This window comes from Nannospalax galili, unplaced genomic scaffold (genome assembly GCF_000622305.1).
Source record: "Nannospalax galili isolate Female #2095 unplaced genomic scaffold, S.galili_v1.0 scaffold330, whole genome shotgun sequence".
Classification (NCBI taxonomy): domain Eukaryota; kingdom Metazoa; phylum Chordata; class Mammalia; order Rodentia; family Spalacidae; genus Nannospalax; species Nannospalax galili.
This window is the reverse complement of record NW_008329640.1, coordinates 2176832-2185680: the sequence shown is the minus strand read 5'-3', so window position 1 is coordinate 2185680 and position 8849 is coordinate 2176832. Positions and strand designations below refer to the sequence as shown.

Sequence of the window (8849 nt, the reverse complement as noted above, 5' to 3'; positions counted from 1 at the left end):
ATATATATATATATATATTTTATTTATTATTTTTATTTTTATGTTTATGAGTGTATTGCCTGCATGTGTTTGAGTGCACCCGCGTCGTGCAGTGCCATCAGAAGAGGGCTTCAGATTCCCCTGGAACTGGAGTTAAGGATGGTTTGTAGCCACAATGTGGGTGCTGGGAATCGAACCCGGGTCCTCTGCAAGAGCAGTTAGTGCTCTTAACTGCTGAGCCATCTCTCTAGCCCCTTATTTATTATTTTTATTTTGTATGTGTGAGTTTACTGCCTTGCGTGTATGTAAGTGCACCTGTGTTGTGTAATGCCTGCAGAGGACAGAAGATGCTAGATCCCCTGGAACTGGAGTTACAGATAGTTGTTAAATGCTGTGTAGGTGCTGGGAATTGAACCTGGGTCCTCTGCAAGAGCAGCCAAAGCTCTTAACTGCTGAGGCATCTCTCCAGCACCAGGTCTTGCTTTTAATATTTGTTAATTGGGAATGAGACAGTGTTTAGGATATCTTCTGCTACTGAAACCAGAACTTTTTGGGTGTGATAAATGTTCCATGAATTTGTGAGACCTTTCCGGTGTGGTTGGTAGGACAGACCACAAGTGAGTGATGGGTACTTTACCCTAAACTTTTGGGTTTTCTCTTTTCTTGGACTTAGGTAGTTTTGGGTAAACATGTGCTGATCAGATCTCAACTGAACACCCACATGGACTCTATGCAGATTGCCAGTGTTCTTCCCCCATCCTTTACAGCTCTTTCCTTTCCTGTGAACTCTTTCTAGACTTAACTCCATACCTTAAATCATAGATTCTCCTCACAGAGATTGCAATAAACTGGGGTCACCATAGGGTCCACCTTGCCTCTCTCTGCTTTCCTTGCTGGATATCCAGGGTCTTGAAAACCATTGTTTTATGTTTCTTGCCCAATGTTTTATGTTTGAAGTGGGAGGGTATAAGTCTCTGTTGGGGAAGAGATATGAAGGATAACATCACAGTTTGTGATCAGGGAGACTCCAGGTTTAGAGTTGCCATTTCCTGAGATGGGGAGGACTGGGAGGAGCACATTTTGTGGTAGTGGGTGTGGTGGGAAGGTTTGAGGTGGTAGTGGATGTGGTGGGAAGGTTTGAGGTGGTAGTAGGTGTGGTGGGAAGGTTTGAGGCACCCACTGGACCTTCAAGTGATGTCAAAGAGGCAGTTAGATCAGTATAGCTATAGGTAGGGAGCAGTCAGTTAGGTGATACTCCTTTGTGTGTCATCAGTGTATAGAAGGTATTTACAGCCGTGGAACTGGAAGAGATCCCGAGGGAGTACAGCTGGGGAATCATATTAGTTAGTTTTAGATTTTCTATGTCTTCTGATGCTTTGAAGTCTTAGGTCCTCGAAGGGATTAGAAGGACTAATTCTGAGAGAACCAGAAACTCTCCTGGCAGTGTGACTTGCATATGCAAACCTACCAATCCAGAGCTCTTATTCCCCAGCTACTTCTCTTCAGCTCTTGTACTCTTGGCTCCACTCCTTTAGCTCTAAATCCCTGGGACCAGATAGCCGGGGGTGGCTGTTTTGCTCCAGAGCCTGCAGCATTGACCCAAGCCAGCCATCTGTAACCTGTCTTATCTCAACCAGTCCTTCCCATAGAACTCAAAACAAAGGCTTTTGCCCATTCTTTCCTCTTACTTCCTACCCACTTTGCTGCATTTCTATGTGGCCCTATGTGTCATGCTATGACTTCTAGGGTTTTGTAATTAAGAACATCTTCCTTCATGACAATTATTTCTGAGTTTATGCATCTTACCATATTTGATTAAAACACTTCTCAGGTTCCCTAACAAGTATAGAATGCTTGCTCTGAGTAAAAGCAGTACATGTGTGACCTTGCTTCCTTTCATCTTCCCAGCAACCCCATGAGCTAGGCATTGTTACCTTCCTTTTGTAGATGATGTCCTAGTTTGTTTTTCCATTGCTGTGACAAAACACACCGACCACTACCAACTTGGGGAGGAAAGGGTTTGTCTTACATTTCCAAGGTCACAGTTCATCAGGGAGCCCAAGGTAGGAACTCAGGGCAGGAACCTGGAGGCAGGAGCTGGAGCACAGGCCATGGAGGAATGCTGCTTACTTGCTTGCTCCCCTGGCACTCATCCTGCTTTCTTATACAATACAGGACCACCTGCACAGGGGTGGCACCACCCACAGTGGGCTGGGCCCTCCCACATCACTCAACAGTCTGGAAGATGCCCCATGGACATGGCCAGTCCAATGAAGGCAATTCCCCAATTGAGGCTCCCTCAACCCAGGTGTTTCAAGTTGACACTAAAGCTCTCCAGCACAGATGGGAAGACTGGGTAGAGCAAAGTTCTGTAACTTGCCCAAGGTGATGGTGGTTGTGCTTGCTGTTGTCACCGGTGTCCTCATCATCTTCATTGCTTCTGTGTTTATCAGTATCTTGTTTGGCATTTATTCGTTATACAATACAGTGAGTTCATTATGACATTTCCAAACTGCATATAATGAACTTTGATAATACTCAGGAGTCAGTCAGAGGCCTGTTTGGAGCCTGTGCCCTTCTCCTGTGCTGTTTCCTTCTACTTCCCATATTTGTGTGGGGCACATTATCTGTTCTTCTGCCTCATGACGTCTCAAAATGTTGCTGGAAATATTGCTCAATTCTAATGGGCTCCTGTGAATTCAGTCTCATATTGCCTTTCTGTCAAGTTTGGGGAGCTGGAGCACCTGCTTTCAGGAATTCAGACATGAAGAGAGAGTGGGCCTGCTTGGGCCTTTGCTCCACTGGTCCAAATCAGTAATTAATCAGCATGGAGCTGATCTTATTAGTCAGTCATTGTCCCCCACTCAAACCGCAAACCAAGCTGGCTAATGACAATGCTTTTAATTAATATGAGGCAGATTAAAACCCATTACAGCAAGGTTATTGGTAATGAGATAATCATAAAACATGTTATCGAGCTGGGAGTGAAAAGGAAGTGGGAGCCTGGGCAGGGAGACCGTGCCAGCTGTTCCTGTGAGAGCTTGTTCCTGTGATGGACATGGGGGGCAGGTGTGGGGGCTCTTGGTGATGAGGTGCTGCAGCCGTGCATCCAGCTGACTAGTGAAGTTGGGTGCCAGGCACAGGACAACTGGGGTCCAGTGAGCAAATGGGTGCCACCTATCAGTGGAAATAGGGAATCTCCTAGGGGAATCTCAGTCTCTGTTTAGAAATAATACTCTATTGCTAATGCATTTCTGTTTTTCTTCCTTCCTCCTTCCCTCCCTTCCTCTCTGGCCCCATCCCTTACTTTTTGGAGGGCCTGAAATTCTCTGTTTAGCCCAGCTAGGTTTCAAATGTGTGATTCTCCTGCCTCTGCCTCCAAGTACTAGGATCAGAAGGTGTGTGCCACAGCTGCTGTTCACATTTCAGTGGTAAATGCTTTACAGTTTAGATGATGGTCTATGAAATTAGCATTTGCTTCTGTCTATTAGGTTGTAGTCTAGGATGTTAGAGAGTGGATGGGCTTGGAGTTAAAAAATTATTAATTTAAAAAACAGGTTTGCAGGCACCGCAGCTGCTGCTCTGCATGCAAGCACTCTATTATTTATTTATTATTTATTTATCATTCATTCATTCATTCATTCATTCATTCATTTTGGTCTTTTTTGAGACAGGGTCTCCCAGTAGCCCCAGTTGGCCTGGAACTCACTATGTAGACCAGGCTGGCCTTGAACTCACAGATATCCGCCTGCTTCTGCCTCCCAAGTGCTGGGTTTAAAGGTGTGTGCCACCACACCTGGCATTAATTTTTTTCTGAATTTTACACCTAGGAAGACTGATTTGTTTTCCCTGGCCTCTTTCTATCATTTCTTGAGCACTGACTGTGCTGGACCTTGTGCTAGGCTTGCTTTCATGTATTACTCTATTTAGTTATTAGAGTGGTGAGCATAATTTTTATCCAAGTCACAGATAAGGGGCAATGGACTTCATTTTGGAAGTGCTGAAGGGTGAGATGGATGCTTTCTGAGGACTGCTAGCAGCACAGATGTATAGATGTGAACCCAGCCTAAAGAACACAGTGTAGCAGGTCTGTCAGCAGTACACACACACACACACACACACACACACACACACACACACAGCAACACATATGCACACAGCAACACATATTCCCACATATACACACAGCAATGCAGCAGTACATACATGCACACCCTGTAACACACACACGCATAGCAAAACATGCTGCAACCTTCACAGTGCACAAAGATAGTGACACACACACTTGCGCGCGCGCACACACACACACACACACACACACACTGTTGTTTACATTGTTCTATTAATTTGAAATGTCCATCAACTTTTATCTTAATCAACTCATACTTAATTTAAGGCCTTAACACTGTGTATTTTTATTACTGTTATACCAGTAATTTGAACAGGGAAAATTGAATGTAAAGAATTATTAAGTAGTAAAAAGTGGTTAACCCTAAAAGGAATTAAAGGAGATTCCAATGGTACAGAAACAGTAAATACACACAGCAGCTACTCCTTCTGAGGATGAGGGGCTGAGAACAACGGTGGGTCTGATGACTTAGCAGAGCTCTTCCCATCCCCAAGACTCAGATGGTAGGCAGGACTTCCCTGGGAGGCTGGTGTTGGGGAGATGTGGTTGATGGCCAGAGAGACATTGGGCAGCCTGCTGAGTGGCAGAGGAACTTGTTGGTGGGTATGAGACCAAGCTAATCTGTAGGCACAGCCTATTGGGTGCTTAGTAGTCCCCCTGGAGAACCTCAGCTGGACCACAAAAGGTGACCACAGGTGGTGAAGGGTATGGGCTATAGTTGATCTGTCAGGTCCCTGGATTGGGCAGTTTCTGCTCTGCTGACTGTCTCTCCTGAGTACTGGAACTATTAAGGGAGACCCTGGCTTCTGTTTTGGCCTCACAGAGCCTTCCCCCCTCCCCCTGAGTCCTCTGCTAAGATAATCTGATACCTAGCTTTGGGATCAAAGAAGCAGTGAATTCAGAGCTACTTCAGGGCCTTGATTTACTAAGGTTCTTCACTGTGAGGGGCTAGGACCGTGACTCAGGTGGCAAAGAGCCTGACATGTAAGCATGGATTTCTGAATTGGGATCTCTATCACCTCATAAAAATTGGGTGTTGTGGTGTGCATCTGTAACCCCAGAAGTGGAGGAGTGGGGAGACAGGCAGATCCTTGGAGTTCACTGGCCAGCCAGCCTAGAGAATGGATGAGCTCCAGGTTCAGTGACAGATCCTGCCTCAAAAAATAAAGTGGAGAGTGATTGAGGATGACACCTGGCCTCCAGGTGCAGACGCACACACGTGTACATGCCCACACAAATACATACATATATATATATGTATACTATACACACACACACACATATATATATATATACATGCATGTATATATATATATACATGTATGTATATACACACACACACACAAAGGGAAAAAATAACCTTTGTAATGATGTAATTAAAATGCATTCAGTAAAAACAAAGCTTGGAATTTGATTTTCCTGGACTAGTGACACTTTGATACTGGGCAGTGGCACAAGTCACAGTTCTCAGCCAGCCACATGATCATGAAGGTACCAACCAATACTGCACAGTGTGCAGTGCTGCTAAGCCGTGATGCTTGGTAGGTTAGCTGTATTCACCTCATTTGTAACTCATGGAATGTTCATGGCTTGATTGGGATGGGCTGATCAGAATCTAACCCCATTGTAAGTTGAAGATCATCATCCACTTGTAACCAGACTATCTCGTCACCCTTCCCTCTGAGCTGAGTGTCTCCTCTAATTCCAGCCTTCCTGATTCTTTCATCTGAGTTCCCACAGTCTTTCTAATACTTGCTGCTAAGTTTTGCTCTCTATTTTGTAAGTAGCCTGTGAGATGTCCCCAGATAGTCAAGGACAAGGTACTGGGCCTACAGGAATATGTGGTGGTCTGTGTCTTTACTGGGAGGGGAGGAGAGCTGGGGTGTGTCCTCTTCCTCTCTTCCAGTCTGTGGCCTTTGGGTGTTAACTGTTCCCACTGCTCAACTCGAACCCAGAATAGTTTTGACATGGGGTTCATTAGAGTGGGCAGCTCTGTGCCAGGACAGCCTAGCTGTGGAGCATGAGGCTGGACCTGGTCTCTCTGCTGATGGAGTGGCCATGCATGCTTCTGTGGCTGTCATTTATTCTGCTTTTAATTATACACCATCTCTGCTGTTGGGTTGGATTCAGGGCTACTTATCCCTGCCGCAGATGGGCCTGGGGAGATGGCTCAGTTAAGTGCTTGCTGCTCAAGTTTGATAGCTATGTTTAATTCCCAGCACCTATGTGAGAGAAGCTGGGTGTGGTATTGACTTCTGTAATCCCAGCCCTGGGAAGGTAGAGACAAGATCCCCAGGGCTTGCTAGCCAGCCAGTTTAACCAAATCAGTGAGCTCCAGGCTCAGTGAGAGACCTTGTTTCAAAATTAAGGTGGAGAACAATTGAGATGGACACCTGATGTTGACCACTGTCCTTCACATGCGTGGACACACACGTGTACACACAGAGTTGTTTGTTGTTTGTCCATTAATAACTTTGCTTTTTTTAAAATTATTTTTTGAGACGAGGTCTCCCTATGTAGGCCCAGCTGGCCTCAATGTCACAGAAATCCACCCGCCTCTGTCTTCCCAGTGCTGGGATTAAAGGTGTGCACCACCATGCCTGGCTATAATGGCTTTAATTTTTATCCTGACCACAAGAACCACATTTGCTGCCTTTCTCACCTTAGAATTACAGCTTGGCCTTGATCAGATGTAGCCCTGATTCTCCCTAGCTCTACATGATCTACCATCTGGCACTGGCCAGCTTTGTCCTGTTTCCAGTTCTTTATGGTTGTGGGGATTGAACGCAGACCTTCCTGCATGCTAGGCAAGCATTCAACCAGATGAGCTGCATCCTTAATCTCCCATTCTCCAGTTCTTAAGAGAATCTCTCTGCCCCCAACTCTTTGACTCCTCTAGGGTCACCTACTCTCACAATTAGAATTAATTTCCTTCTCACTGCCTTCTGCCAGAGTAAAAGACTCATTGGTACTTCTTGGACCAGGTGTCTGCATCAAGGCTGGAGGGCTCTGCTGAGGTGGTAAAGCTGTGGGAACATAGGCTTCCCTCAGAATGGATTGAGGTGGGTGGCAGAGCCGTGCATCAGAGTCAGAAATGAATGGGTCTCTGTGGGCCTGAAGACAGCATGTTTCCTGGAATCTGATGTGGTGGGAGGTGGAGCCAGTGTTCCTGGATCTGGGACACAGGTGTTCAGAGCTGCAGTTCTCTCTCTCTCTCTCTCTCTCTCTCTCTCTCTCTCTATTTTTTATATAATGTGTGTGTGTTTGCCTGTATGTATGGATGTGTACAGTATGTCTGTGTGGTACCTGTGGAGGCCAGAGGAGGACATCGATCCCTGGGACTGGAGTTTACAGACAGTTGTGAGCTGCCATGTGGGTGCTGGGAACTGAACCCAGGTTCTCTGCAAGAGCAGGCAGTGCTCTCTTAACCACTGAGCCATCTCTGCAGCCCCCAGTGTTCTCAATATCTAAAGCAGCAGTTTGCTGTATGGCTCACTTGACCATTATCCAGGAGGACATTTCTTCCATCTTTGCTATTGGTTGTCCTTTAACTTTTCACATGGTTTTATTACTAAGTATGTCAGCATCCTTCTTGGTACTTGAGGGTGTAAGTTCATCCTCAGTGTTCATTCTCCTTTGTAATTTGTAGGTGGGAGCAGGTACCAGGTCCCCAGAGTACACCGGGACCCCTTGTCTCTTGCATTGTATGCAGGGCCCGTCTTGCCTCAGAAGCTTTTGCTCCTTGAAGACAGGGCCCCCCTAAGTTTTAAGACCTTCAGCTTGACGCTCAGCTTGGGTGCAGGTAGGGATGCCTTGTAGTTCTAGGACAGAGTAGCATTAGGGTGTAAATGAAAGGCCCATCGTTGACAACCTGCCCTGCTGCCTACTCCATGTGTGAGAGTAAAGCTCTAGATTTAAAGTGTTTTCTAGCCTTTCCTTGGAAGTTCATTTTTATTTTCTAAACAAGACAATTGAGTTTCTCATCCCCCTGTCTTTTAATTGAATTTTTGCAAACTTCATACAATATATTTTGATTGTATTTAGATCCCCTTCCCTATATAAACTCCCTTATGATCTCCCCAGACAATTTCATGTACTCTATTATATACACACATACATACACACACACAGACACATACACACACACACACACACACAGGCCTGTAGGGTCAAATTTGTGTCCTCAAATGTCCTTCTGTGTGGATCCATCCACTGGAACCTGGTTAACCTACCAAGAGTCTCACCCTTAAAAAGTGACTGACTGTCCCTTTCCCAGAAGCCATGGGTTTTCAATAGTTCTTCAGGTAGGGTTGGGGTTTTTTATCCACTTCCTCATGTCTGTGCTTAGCTTTTGTCTGACTTGATCTTGAGGTTCTCATCTTTAAAAGAACCAACTTGCCTCCCTGAGATGCTTCGAGGATTACCAGATGTGATATATATGGGCAGTTATCATTATTATTTGTTAGTGGTGGATTTCCAAACAAACAATCTGAAGGGTAGGTAGCAAATACATTAATTCAACATATGCTTGAGTGAGTCATTAGTAGATTGGACTTGGTTAATAGCTATGAATACTCATTTCTGGGGAGTGAGGCCCCAACTGAGTAAGTTTTGATGAAGGAGAAGAGACTGAAAGCATCAGGCTGTGTGCAGAGGCTGGCCTCAGTGTGATTGGAAGTGACTGCTGTGGGGACCAGGAATCTCAAGGACACCATTGAAGTAAAGGGTGAAGGGAGGGGTA

General features: G+C 45.4%; 1 protein-coding gene across 13 annotated transcripts in view; it reads left to right on the top strand.

The window, feature by feature from the left end:
* Adck1 (aarF domain containing kinase 1) overlaps positions 1-8849 on the top strand; it is a 130973-nt gene that overhangs the window by 39841 nt on the left and 82283 nt on the right. The window lies entirely within an intron of this gene.